We start from the raw sequence: 14,541 nt of genomic DNA on the forward strand, positions 1-14,541 counted from the left end.
GCAGGTTACCATGGACTTCAGAGGGTGCATACTGAGGCCAGGGCGTTCCGAGAATGCCAAGGGCAGACATGATGACCTTAAATGATTTCCTCTTGTGTCAGGTTTGGTAAACTTTAGGAGCTAGGAAATGGTCCACTTTACAGAAATGTTCAAATTTACTGGCATTTCATATATTCTCTGCTATAACATTGTCCTGATTCTTTCTGTATATTCTTTACTTATGTTTTTGTTTTCCTTAATCAAAGTGTGTCTTTTCAATCTTTTCAAAGAAGATTCTTTGGACTTACTAAATCACCTCAAATTTATACGTTGTCTGTTGTAATAAGTTCTGCTCATATCTTTATTTATCTTTTTTCTATGTTCTCAGGGTTTATTGTTTTGATCTTCTGATGTCAATTAAAACACTTGGTTATTCATTTTAATAAATATTTTACTTATAAAGATTTGAAATTTTGAAGATTCCAGCTTACTTGTAAGTTTCTAAGGGTCAGGTCCTCTCCATTGTTGCTGGCCTAAGGTTTAGTTCACCATATAGCAATGTATATATTGACCTATTTTCCCCTCGACTTTCTGTGATTCCCTACATCTCACCTTTCTTTGCAGACAAGCCATTTGAAATACCCTTAACTTATTTCACAGCCAATAAGTCATTAAAATAATGTGTATTTTTAGAGAAATCTTCTTATATAATTAGGCAGAAAATCTCACCTGCCATAGTTTTCAAAACAGCATAATTTCACTCTTCTCAATGCTTAATCTGTTGTATTACACAACCTTTGAGTATTTAGCTTTATCAATGACATGTCCTTTAAAAATGTTTTAGAGATCCTACCAGTCTTTGAAAATATCCTTGTTCCTTGTTTCAGTTCCAGTTTTATGTATATATTCTGCCTTGCACCTGATTATTCCAACAATTGATGGATGGCCTTGGGAATCTAATTCTGGTATTGATAGTCTTTACTGATTGTCTCCCCTTGTAGCTGATTTCTTCATTATTGTGTAAATTTAGATCATGAGCTCATGTTTAGCTAAACAGCTGACCTTGTAAGACGCTTAGGTGTGAACGCTCGTAAGCTTCCGCAGAAAGACGGCAAAGATTTATTTGTGTCCCTCCAATGAGTTGCCCACGAGGACACCGTTTTCTACAAGTGTTGGTCCAATACTCCCTCTAGAGGCAGGGGACTCCGACAGGGCTGATTGGCGGCCCCCGATCTGGGGCAGGGGCAGTGGGCAGCCTGTGTCCCGGGCAGGCGCCTCTTTGCATGTGTCCCTGGGTCACATCTGCCTGTGAACTTCGGTCAACTGGCAGGAAGCTACGATGCCCAGACCTATGGTTAGCTGTGCAGCGAGGTGTACTGTGAGGACAGGTTCCAAACACACTTCAAGTAAGAGGTCGGCCTGAGTGGAAAGGTGAGAGTTTGGGCAGCTGTGCAGACAAAGAAGGCGCCCTTTGGCCTGGGCCTAAATACTTGTGACACCCCACTGGACCTGCCGTGCTCTGAGGGCCCTGCCCTGGGCCCCCTGCTCCCCTGCCCTTTGTTCAGTCACAGCAGAGATGGCCACACCCACTCCTTCAGTGAGGGCAGAGTTCCAACCACCCTCAGCCCCGCCCCCTCTCCGCAGTTTACCATGGACTACAGAGGCTGCATCCTGAGGCCAGGGCGTTCCGAGAATGCCAAGGGCAGACATGATGACCTTAAATGATTTCCTCTTGTGTCAGGTTTGGTAAACTTTAGGAGCTAGGAAATGGTCCACTTACAGAAATGTTCAAATTTACTGGCATTTCATATATTCTCTGCTATAACATTGTCCTGATTCTTTCTGTATATTCTTTACTTATGTTTTTGTTTTCCTTAATCAAAGTGTGTCTTTTCAATCTTTTCAAAGAAGATTCTTTGGACTTACTAAATCACCTCAATTTTATACGTTTGCTGTTGTATTAATTTCTGCTCCTATCTTTATTTATCTTTTTTCTATGTTCTCAGGGTTTATTGTTTTGATCTTCTGATGTCAATTAAAACACTTGGTTATTCATTTTAATAAATATTTTACTTATAAAGATTTGAACTTTTGAAGAATCCAGCTTACTTGTAAGTTTCTAAGGGTCAGGTCCTCTCCATTGTTGCTGGCCTAAGGTTTAGTTCAACATATAGCAATGTATATATTGACCTATTTTCCCCTAGACTTTCTGTGATTCCCTACATCTCACCTTTCTTTGCAGACAAGCCATTTGAAATACCCTTGACTTATTTCACAGCCAATAAGTCATTGAAATAATGTGTATTTTTAGAGAAATCTTCTTATATAATTAGGCAGAAAATCTCACCTGCCATAGTTTTCAAAACATCATAATTTCACTCTTCTCAATGCGTAATCTGTTGTATTACACAACCTTTGAGTATTTAGCTTTATCAATGACATGTACTTTAAAAATGTTTTAGAGATCCTACCAGTCTTTGAAAACATCCTTGTTCCTTGTTTCAGTTCCAGTTTTATGTATATATTCTGCCTTGCACCTGATTATTCCAACAATTGATGGATGGCCTTGGGAATCTAATTCAGGTATTGATAGTCTTTAATGATTGTCTCCCCTCGTAGCTGATTTTTTCATTAATGTGTAAATTTAGATCATAAGCTCATGTTTAGCTAAACAGCTGACCTTGTAAGACGCTTAGGTGTGAACGCTCGTAAGCTTCAGGAGAAAGTCGGCAAAATTTATTTTTGTCCCTCCAATGAGTTGCCCACGAGGACACCGTTTTCTACAAGTGTTGGTCCAATACTCCCTCTAGAGGAAGGGGACTCCAACAGGGCTGATTGGCGGCCCCCGATCTGGGGCAGGGGCAGTGGGCAGCCTGTGGCCCGGGCTGGAGCCTCTTTGCATGTGACCCTGGGACACATCTGCCTGCGAACTTCGGTCACCTGGCAGGAAGCTACGATGCCCAGACCTATGCTTAGCTGTGCAGCGAGGTGTACTGTGAGGACAGGTTCCACACACACTTCAAGTAAGATGTCGGCCTGAGTGGAAAGGTGAGAGTTTGGGCAGCTGTGCAGACAAAGAAGGCGCCCTTTGGCCTGGGCCTAAATGCTTGTGACACCCCACTGGACCTGCCGTGCTCTGAGGGCCCTGCCCTGGGCCCCCTGCTCCCCTGCCCTTTGTTCAGTCACAGCAGAGATGGCCACACCCACTCCTTCAGTGAGGGCAGAGTTCCAACCAACCTCAGCCCGGCAACCCTCTCCGCAGGTTACCATGGACTACAGAGGCTGCATCCTGAGGCCAGGGCGTTCCGAGAATGCCAAGGGCAGACATGATGACCTTAAATGATTTCCTCTTGTGTCAGGTTTGGTAAACTTTAGGAGCTAGGAAATGGTCTACTTTACAGAAATGTTCAAATTTACTGGCATTTCATATATTTTCTGCTATAACATTGTCCTGATTCTTTCTGTATATTCTATACTTATGTTTTTGTTTTCCTTAATCAAAGTGTGTCTTTTCAATCTTTTCAAAGAAGATTCTTTGGACTTACTAAATCACCTGAATTTTATACGTTTTCTGTTGTATTAAGTTCTGCTCATATCTTTATTTATCTTTTTTCTATGTTCTCAGGGTTTATTGTTTTGATCTTCTGATGTCAATTAAAACACTTGGTTATTCATTTTAATAAATATTTTACTTATAAATATTTGAACTTTTGAAGATTCCAGCTTTCTTGTAAGTTTCTAAGGGTCAGGTCCTCTCCATTGTTGCTGGCCTAAGGTTTAGTTCACCATATAGCAATGTATATATTGACCTATTTTCCCCTCGACTTTCTGTGATTCCCTACATCTCACCTTTCTTTGCAGACAAGCCATTTGAAATACCCTTAACTTAGTTCACAGCCAATAAGTCATTGAAATAATGGGTATTTTTAGAGAAATCTTCTTATATAATTAGGCAGAAAATCTCACCTGCCATAGTTTTCTAAACAGCATAATTTCACTCTTCTCAATGCTTAATCTGTTGTATTACACAACCTTTGAGTATTTAGCTTTATCAATGACATGTACTTTAAAAATGTTTTAGAGATCCTACCAGTCTTTGACAACATCCTTGTTCCTTGTTTCAGTTCCAGTTTTATGTATATATTCTGCCTTGCACCTGATTATTCCAACAATTGATGGATGGCCTTGGGAATCTAATTCTGGTATTGATAGTCTTTACTGATTGTCTCCCCTCGTAGCTGATTTTTTCATTATTGTGTAAATTTAGATCATGAGCTCATGTTTAGCTAAACAGCTGACCTTGTTAGACGCTTAGGTGTGAACGCTCGTAAGCTTCAGGAGAAAGTCGGCAAAATTTATTTCTGTCCCTCCAATGAGTTGCCCACGAGGACACCGTTTTCTACAAGTGTTGGTCCAATACACCCTCTAGAGGAAGGGGACTCCGACAGGGCTGATTGGCGGCCCCCGATCTGGGGCAGGGGCAGTGGGCAGCCTGTGGCCCGGGCTGGAGCCTCTTTGTATGTGTCCCTGGGACACATCTGCGTGCGAACTTCGGTCACCTGGCAGGAAGCTACGATGCCCAGACCTATGGTTAGCTGTGCAGCGAGGTGTACTGTGAGGACAGGTTCCACACACACTTCAAGTAAGAGGTCGGCCTGAGTGGAAAGGTGAGAGTTTGGGCAGCTGTGCAGACAAAGAAGGCGCCCTTTGGCCTGGGCCTAAATGCTTGTGACACCCCACTGGACCTGCCGTGCTCTGAGGGCCCTGCCCTGGGCCCCCTGCTCCCCTGCCCTTTGTTCAGTCACAGCAGAGATGGCCACACCCACTCCTTCAGTGAGGGCAGAGTTCCAACCAACCTCAGTTCCGCCCCCTCTCCGCAGGTTACCATGGACTTCAGAGGGTGCATACTGAGGCCAGGGCGTTCCGAGAATGCCAAGGGCAGACATGATGATCTTAAATGATTTCCTCTTGTGTCAGGTTTGGTAATCTTTAGGAGCTAGGAAATGGTCCACTTTACAGAAATGTTCAAATTTACTGGCATTTCATATATTCTCTGCTATAACATTGTCCTGATTCTTTCTGTATATTCTTTACTTATGTTTTTGTTTTCCTTAATCAAAGTGTGTCTTTTCAATCTTTTCAAAGAAGATTCTTTGGACTTACTAAATCACCTCAAATTTATACGTTGTCTGTTGTAATAAGTTCTGCTCATATCTTTATTTATCTTTTTTCTATGTTCTCAGGGTTTATTGTTTTGATCTTCTGATGTCAATTAAAACACTTGGTTATTCATTTTAATAAATATTTTACTTATAAAGATTTGAAATTTTGAAGATTCCAGCTTACTTGTAAGTTTCTAAGGGTCAGGTCCTCTCCATTGTTGCTGGCCTAAGGTTTAGTTCACCATATAGCAATGTATATATTGACCTATTTTCCCCTCGACTTTCTGTGATTCCCTACATCTCACCTTTCTTTGCAGACAAGCCATTTGAAATACCCTTAAATTATTTCACAGCCAATAAGTCATTGAAATAATGTGTATTTTTAGAGAAATCTTCTTATATAATTAGGCAGAAAATCTCACCTGCCATAGTTTTCAAAACAGCATAATTTCACTCTTCTCAATGCTTAATCTGTTGTATTACACAACCTTTGAGTATTTAGCTTTATCAATGACATGTCCTTTAAAAATGTTTTAGAGATCCTACCAGTCTTTGAAAATATCCTTGTTCCTTGTTTCAGTTCCAGTTTTATGTATATATTCTGCCTTGCACCTGATTATTCCAACAATTGATGGATGGCCTTGGGAATCTAATTCTGGTATTGATAGTCTTTACTGATTGTCTCCCCTTGTAGCTGATTTCTTCATTATTGTGTAAATTTAGATCATGAGCTCATGTTTAGCTAAACAGCTGACCTTGTAAGACGCTTAGGTGTGAACGCTCGTAAGCTTCCGCAGAAAGACGGCAAAGATTTATTTGTGTCCCTCCAATGAGTTGCCCACGAGGACACCGTTTTCTACAAGTGTTGGTCCAATACTCCCTCTAGAGGCAGGGGACTCCGACAGGGCTGATTGGCGGCCCCCGATCTGGGGCAGGGGCAGTGGGCAGCCTGTGTCCCGGGCAGGCGCCTCTTTGCATGTGTCCCTGGGTCACATCTGCCTGTGAACTTCGGTCAACTGGCAGGAAGCTACGATGCCCAGACCTATGGTTAGCTGTGCAGCGAGGTGTACTGTGAGGACAGGTTCCAAACACACTTCAAGTAAGAGGTCGGCCTGAGTGGAAAGGTGAGAGTTTGGGCAGCTGTGCAGACAAAGAAGGCGCCCTTTGGCCTGGGCCTAAATACTTGTGACACACCACTGGACCTGCCGTGCTCTGAGGGCCCTGCCCTGGGCCCCCTGCTCCCCTGCCCTTTGTTCAGTCACAGCAGAGATGGCCACACCCACTCCTTCAGTGAGGGCAGAGTTCCAACCACCCTCAGCCCCGCCCCCTCTCCGCAGTTTACCATGGACTACAGAGGCTGCATCCTGAGGCCAGGGCGTTCCGAGAATGCCAAGGGCAGACATGATGACCTTAAATGATTTCCTCTTGTGTCAGGTTTGGTAAACTTTAGGAGCTAGGAAATGGTCCACTTACAGAAATGTTCAAATTTACTGGCATTTCATATATTCTCTGCTATAACATTGTCCTGATTCTTTCTGTATATTCTTTACTTATGTTTTTGTTTTCCTTAATCAAAGTGTGTCTTTTCAATCTTTTCAAAGAAGATTCTTTGGACTTACTAAATCACCTCAATTTTATACGTTTTCTGTTGTATTAAGTTCTGCTCATATCTTTATTTATCTTTTTTCTATGTTCTCAGGGTTTATTGTTTTGATCTTCTGATGTCAATTAAAACACTTGGTTATTCATTTTAATAAATATTTTACTTATAAAGATTTGAACTTTTGAAGAATCCAGCTTACTTGTAAGTTTCTAAGGGTCAGGTCCTCTCCATTGTTGCTGGCCTAAGGTTTAGTTCAACATATAGCAATGTATATATTGACCTATTTTCCCCTAGACTTTCTGTGATTCCCTACATCTCACCTTTCTTTGCAGACAAGCCATTTGAAATACCCTTGACTTATTTCACAGCCAATAAGTCATTGAAATAATGTGTATTTTTAGAGAAATCTTCTTATATAATTAGGCAGAAAATCTCACCTGCCATAGTTTTCAAAACATCATAATTTCACTCTTCTCAATGCGTAATCTGTTGTATTACACAACCTTTGAGTATTTAGCTTTATCAATGACATGTACTTTAAAAATGTTTTAGAGATCCTACCAGTCTTTGAAAACATCCTTGTTCCTTGTTTCAGTTCCAGTTTTATGTATATATCCTGCCTTGCACCTGATTATTCCAACAATTGATGGATGGGCTTGGGAATATAATTCTGGTATTGATAGTCTTTACTGATTGTCTCCCCAGGTAGCTGATTTCTTCATTACTGTGTAAATTTAGATCATGAGCTCATGTTTAGCTAAACAGCTGACCTTGTAAGACGCTTAGGTGTGAACGCTCGTAAGCTTCCGCAGAAAGACGGCAAAGATTTATTTGTGTCCCTCTAATGAGTTGCCCACGAGGACACCGTTTTCTACAAGAGTTGGTCCAATACTCCCTCTAGAGGCAGGGGACTCCGACAGGGCTGATTGGCGGCCCCCGATCTGGGGCAGGGGCAGTGGGCAGCCTGTGGCCCGGGCAGGATCCTCTTTGCATGTGTCCTTGGGACACATCTGCCTGCGAACTTCGGTCACCTGGCAGGAAGCTACGATGCCCAGACCTATGGTTAGCTGTGCAGCGAGGTGTACTGTGAGGACAGGTTCCACACACACTTCAAGTAAAAGGTCGGCCTGAGTGGAAAGGTGAGAGTTTGGGCAGCTGTGCAGACAAAGAAGGCGCACTTTGGCCTGGGCCTAAATGCTTGTGACACCCCACTGGACCTGCCGGGCTCTGAGGGCCCTGCCATGGGCCCCCTGCTCCCCTGACCTTTGTTCAGTCACAGCAGAGACGGCCACACCCACTCCTTCAGTGAGGCCAGAGTTCCAACCACGCTCAGCCCTGCCCCCTCTCCGCAGGTTACCATGGACTACAGAGGCTGCATCCTGAGGCCAGGGCGTTCCGAGAATGCCAAGGGCAGACATGATGACCTTAAATGATTTCCTCTTGTGTCAGGTTTGGTAAACTTTAGGAGCTAGGAAATGGTCCACTTTACAGAAATGTTCAAATTTACTGGCATTTCATATATTCTCTGCTATAGCATTGTCCTGATTCTTTCTGTATATTCTATACTTATGTTTTTGTTTTCCTTAATCAAAGTGTGTCTTTTCAATCTTTTCAAAGAAGATTCTTTGGACTTACTAAATCACCTGAATTTTATTTGTTTTCTGTTGTATTAAGTTCTGCTCATATCTTTATTTATCTTTTTTCTATGTTCTCAGTGTTTATTGTTTTGATCTTCTGATGTCAATTAAAATACTTGGTTATTCATTTTAATAAATATTTTACTTATAAAGATTTGAACTTTTGAAGATTCCACCTTACTTGTAAGTTTCTAAGGGTCAGGTCCTCTCCATTGTTGCTGGCCTAAGGTTTAGTTCACCATATAGCAATGTATATATTAACCTATTTTCCCCTCGACTTTCTGTGATTCCCTACATCTCACCTTTCTTTGCAGACAAGCCATTTGAAATACCCTTAACTTATTTCACAGCCAATAAGTCTTTGAAATAATGTGTATTTTTTAGAGAAATCTTCTTATATAATTAGGCAGAAAATCTCACCTGCCATAGTTTTCAAAACAGCATAATTTCACTCTTCTCAATGATTAATCTGTTGTATTACACAACCTTTGAGTATTTAGCATTATCAAAGACATGTACTTTAAAAATGTTTTAGAGATTCCACCAGTCTTTGAAAACATCCTTGTTCCTTGTTTCAGTTCCAGTTTTATGTATATTTTCTGCCTTGCACCCGATTATTCCAACAATTGATGGATGGCCTTGGGAATCTAATTCTGGTATTGATAGTTTTTGCTGACTGTCTCCACTCGTAGCTGATTTCTTCATTATTGTGTAAATTTAGATCATGAGCTCATGTTTAGCTAAACAGCTGACCTTGTAAGACGCTTAGGTGTGAACGCTCGTAAGCTTCAGGAGAAAGTCGGCAAAGATTTATTTGTTTCCCTCCAATGATTTGCCCACGAGAACGCCGTTTTCTACAAGTGTTGGTCCAATACTCCCTCAAGAGGCGGGGGACTCCTACAGGGCTGCTTGGTGGCCCCCGATATGGAGCAGGGGCAGTGGGCGGCCTGTGGCCCAGGCAGAAACCTCTCTGCATGTTTCCCAGGGATCCATCTGCCTGCAAACTTCGGTCACCTGGCAGAAAGCTACGATGCACAGACCTATGGTTAGCTGTGCAGCGAGGTGTACTGCGCGGACAGGTTCCACACACACTTTAAATAAGAGGTCGGCCTGAGTGGAAAGGTGAGAGTTTGGGCAGCTGTGCAGACAAAGAAGGCGCCCTTTGGCCTGGGCCTAAATGCTTGTGACACCCCACTGGACCTGCCGCGCTCTGAGGGCCCTGCCATGGGCCCCCTGCTCCCCTGCCCTTTGTTCAGTCACAGCAGAGATGGCCACTCCCACTCCCTCAGTGAGGGCAGTGTTCCAACATCCCTCAGCCCCGTCCCCTCTCCGCAGGTTACCATGGACTACAGAGGCTGCATTCTGAGGCCAGGGCGTTCCGAGAATGCCAAGGGCAGACATGATGACCTTAAATGATTTCCTCTTGTGTCAGGTTTGGTAAACTTTAGGAGCTAGGAAATGGTCCACTTTACAGAAATGTTCAAATTTACTGGCATTTCTTATATTCTCTGCTCTATCATGGTCCTGATTCTTTCTGTATATTCTTTACTTATGTTTTTGTTTTCCTTAATCAAAGTGTGTCTTTTCAATCTTTTCAAAGAAGATTCTTTGGACTTACTAAATCACCTCAATTTTATACGTTTGCTGTTGTATTAATTTCTGCTCCTATCTTTATTTATCTTTTTTCTATGTTCTCAGGGTTTATTGTTTTGATCTTCTGATGTCAATTAAAACACTTGGTTATTCATTTTAATAAATATTTTACTTATAAATATTTGAACTTTTGAAGATTCCAGCTTTCTTGTAAGTTTCTAAGGGTCAGGTCTTCTCCATTGTTGCTGGCCTAAGGTTTAGTTCACCATATAGCAATGTATATATTGACCTATTTTCCCCTCGACTTTCTGTGATTCCCTACATCTCACCTTTCTTTGCAGACAAGCCATTTGAAATACCCTTGACTTATTTCACAGCCAATAAGTCATTGAAATAATGTGTATTTTTAGAGAAATCTTCTTATATAATTAGGCAGAAAATCTCACCTGCCATAGTTTTCAAAACATCATAATTTCACTCTTCTCAATGCGTAATCTGTTGTATTACACAACCTTTGAGTATTTAGCTTTATCAATGACATGTACTTTAAAAATGTTTTAGAGATCCTACCAGTCTTTGAAAACATCCTTGTTCCTTGTTTCAGTTCCAGTTTTATGTATATATCCTGCCTTGCACCTGATTATTCCAACAATTGATGGATGGGCTTGGGAATATAATTCTGGTATTGATAGTCTTTACTGATTGTCTCCCCAGGTAGCTGATTTCTTCATTACTGTGTAAATTTAGATCATGAGCTCATGTTTAGCTAAACAGCTGACCTTATAAGACGCTTAGGTGTGAACGCTCGTAAGCTTCCGCAGAAAGACGGCAAAGATTTATTTGTGTCCCTCTAATGAGTTGCCCACGAGGACACCGTTTTCTACAAGAGTTGGTCCAATACTCCCTCTAGAGGCAGGGGACTCCGACAGGGCTGATTGGCGGCCCCCGATCTGGGGCAGGGGCAGTGGGCAGCCTGTGGCCCGGGCAGGAGCCTCTTTGCATGTGTCCTTGGGACACATCTGCCTGCGAACTTCGGTCACCTGGCAGGAAGCTACGATGCCCAGACCTATGGTTAGCTGTGCAGCGAGGTGTACTGTAAGGACAGGTTCCACACACACTTCAAGTAAAAGGTCGGCCTGAGTGGAAAGGTGAGAGTTTGGGCAGCTGTGCAGACAAAGAAGGCGCACTTTGGCCTGGGCCTAAATGCTTGTGACACCCCACTGGACCTGCCGGGCTCTGAGGGCCCTGCCATGGGCCCCCTGGTCCCCTGACCTTTGTTCAGTCACAGCAGAGACGGCCACACCCACTCCTTCAGTGAGGCCAGAGTTCCAACCACGCTCAGCCCTGCCCCCTCTCCGCAGGTTACCATGGACTACAGAGGCTGCATCCTGAGGCCAGGGCGTTCCGAGAATGCCAAGGGCAGACATGATGACCTTAAATGATTTCCTCTTGTGTCAGGTTTGGTAAACTTTAGGAGCTAGGAAATGGTCCACTTTACAGAAATGTTCAAATTTACTGGCATTTCATATATTCTCTGCTATAGCATTGTCCTGATTCTTTCTGTATATTCTATACTTATGTTTTTGTTTTCCTTAATCAAAGTGTGTCTTTTCAATCTTTTCAAAGAAGATTCTTTGGACTTACTAAATCACCTGAATTTTATATGTTTTCTGTTGTATTAAGTTCTGCTCATATCTTTATTTATCTTTTTTCTATGTTCTCAGTGTTTATTGTTTTGATCTTCTGATGTCAATTAAAATACTTGGTTATTCATTTTAATAAATATTTTACTTATAAAGATTTGAACTTTTGAAGATTCCACCTTACTTGTAAGTTTCTAAGGGTCAGGTCCTCTCCATTGTTGCTGGCCTAAGGTTTAGTTCACCATATAGCAATGTATATATTAACCTATTTTCCCCTCGACTTTCTGTGATTCCCTACATCTCACCTTTCTTTGCAGACAAGCCATTTGAAATACCCTTAACTTATTTCACAGCCAATAAGTCTTTGAAATAATGTGTATTTTTTAGAGAAATCTTCTTATATAATTAGGCAGAAAATCTCACCTGCCATAGTTTTCAAAACAGCATAATTTCACTCTTCTCAATGATTAATCTGTTGTATTACACAACCTTTGAGTATTTAGCATTATCAAAGACATGTACTTTAAAAATGTTTTAGAGATTCCACCAGTCTTTGAAAACATCCTTGTTCCTTGTTTCAGTTCCAGTTTTATGTATATTTTCTGCCTTGCACCCGATTATTCCAACAATTGATGGATGGCCTTGGGAATCTAATTCTGGTATTGATAGTTTTTGCTGACTGTCTCCACTCGTAGCTGATTTCTTCATTATTGTGTAAATTTAGATCATGAGCTCATGTTTAGCTAAACAGCTGACCTTGTAAGACGCTTAGGTGTGAACGCTCGTAAGCTTCAGGAGAAAGTCGGCAAAGATTTATTTGTTTCCCTCCAATGATTTGCCCACGAGAACGCCGTTTTCTACAAGTGTTGGTCCAATACTCCCTCAAGAGGCGGGGGACTCCTACAGGGCTGCTTGGTGGCCCCCGATATGGAGCAGGGGCAGTGGGCGGCCTGTGGCCCAGGCAGAAACCTCTCTGCATGTTTCCCAGGGATCCATCTGCCTGCAAACTTCGGTCACCTGGCAGAAAGCTACGATGCACAGACCTATGGTTAGCTGTGCAGCGAGGTGTACTGCGCGGACAGGTTCCACACACACTTTAAATAAGAGGTCGGCCTGAGTGGAAAGGTGAGAGTTTGGGCAGCTGTGCAGACAAAGAAGGCGCCCTTTGGCCTGGGCCTAAATGCTTGTGACACCCCACTGGACCTGCCGGGCTCTGAGGGCCCTGCCATGGGCCCCCTGCTCCCCTGCCCTTTGTTCAGTCACAGCAGAGATGGCCACTCCCACTCCCTCAGTGAGGGCAGTGTTCCAACATCCCTCAGCCCCGTCCCCTCTCCGCAGGTTACCATGGACTACAGAGGCTGCATTCTGAGGCCAGGGCGTTCCGAGAATGCCAAGGGCAGACATGATGACCTTAAATGATTTCCTCTTGTGTCAGGTTTGGTAAACTTTAGGAGCTAGGAAATGGTCCACTTTACAGAAATGTTCAAATTTACTGGCATTTCTTATATTCTCTGCTCTATCATGGTCCTGATTCTTTCTGTATATTCTTTACTTATGTTTTTGTTTTCCTTAATCAAAGTGTGTCTTTTCAATCTTTTCAAAGAAGATTCTTTGGACTTACTAAATCACCTCAATTTTATACGTTTGCTGTTGTATTAATTTCTGCTCCTATCTTTATTTATCTTTTTTCTATGTTCTCAGGGTTTATTGTTTTGATCTTCTGATGTCAATTAAAACACTTGGTTATTCATTTTAATAAATATTTTACTTATAAATATTTGAACTTTTGAAGATTCCAGCTTTCTTGTAAGTTTCTAAGGGTCAGGTCCTCTCCATTGTTGCTGGCCTAAGGTTTAGTTCACCATATAGCAATGTATATATTGACCTATTTTCCCCTCGACTTTCTGTGATTCCCTACATCTCACCTTTCTTTGCAGACAAGCCATTTGAAATACCCTTAACTTATTTCACAGCCAATAAGTCATTGAAATAATGTTTATTTTTTAGAGAAATCTTCTTATATAATTAGGCAGAAAATCTCACCTGCCATAGTTTTCAAAACAGCATAATTTCACTCTTCTCAATGCTTAATCTGTTGTATTACACAACCTTTGAGTATTTAGCTTTATCAATTACATGTCCTTTAAAAATGTTTTAGACATCCTACCAGTCTTTGAAAACATCCTTGTTCCTTGTTTCAGTTCCAGTTTTATGTATATATTCTGCCTTGCACCTGATTATTCCAACAATTGATGGATGGCCTTGGGAATCTAATTCTGGTATTGATAGTCTTTACTGATTGTCTCCCCTCCTAGCTGATTTCTTCATTATTGTGTAAATTTAGATCATGAGCTCATGTTTAGCTAAACACCTGACCTTGTAAGACGCGTAGGTGTGAACGATCGTAAGCTTCCGCAGAAAGACGGCAAAGATTTATTTGTGTCCCTCCAATGAGTTGCCCACGAGGACACCGTTTTCTACAAGTGTTGGTCCAATACTCCCTCTAGAGGCAGGGGACTCCGACAGGGCTGATTGGCGGCCCCCGATCTGGGGCAGGGGCAGTGGGCAGCCTGTGGCCCGGGCAGGAGCCTCTTTGCATGTGTCCCTGGGACACATCTGCCTGCGAACTTCGGTCACCTGGCAGGAAGCTACGATGCCCAGACCTATGGTTAGCTGTGCAGCGAGGTGTACTGTGAGGACAGGTTCCACACACACTTCAAGTAAGAGGTCGGCCTGAGTGGAAAGGTGAGAGTTTGGGCAGCTGTGCAGACAAAGAAGGCGCCCTTTGGCCTGGGCCTAAATGCTTGTGACACCCCACTGGACCTGCCATGCTCTGAGGGCCCTGCCCTGGGCCCCCTGCTCCCCTGCCCTTTGTTCAGTCACAGCAGAGATGGCCACACCCACTCCTTCAGTGAGGGCAGAGT

Source organism: Mesoplodon mirus, assembly GCF_964341445.2.
Source record: "Mesoplodon mirus genome assembly, chromosome: 1".
Taxonomy (NCBI): Eukaryota; Metazoa; Chordata; class Mammalia; order Artiodactyla; family Ziphiidae; genus Mesoplodon; species Mesoplodon mirus.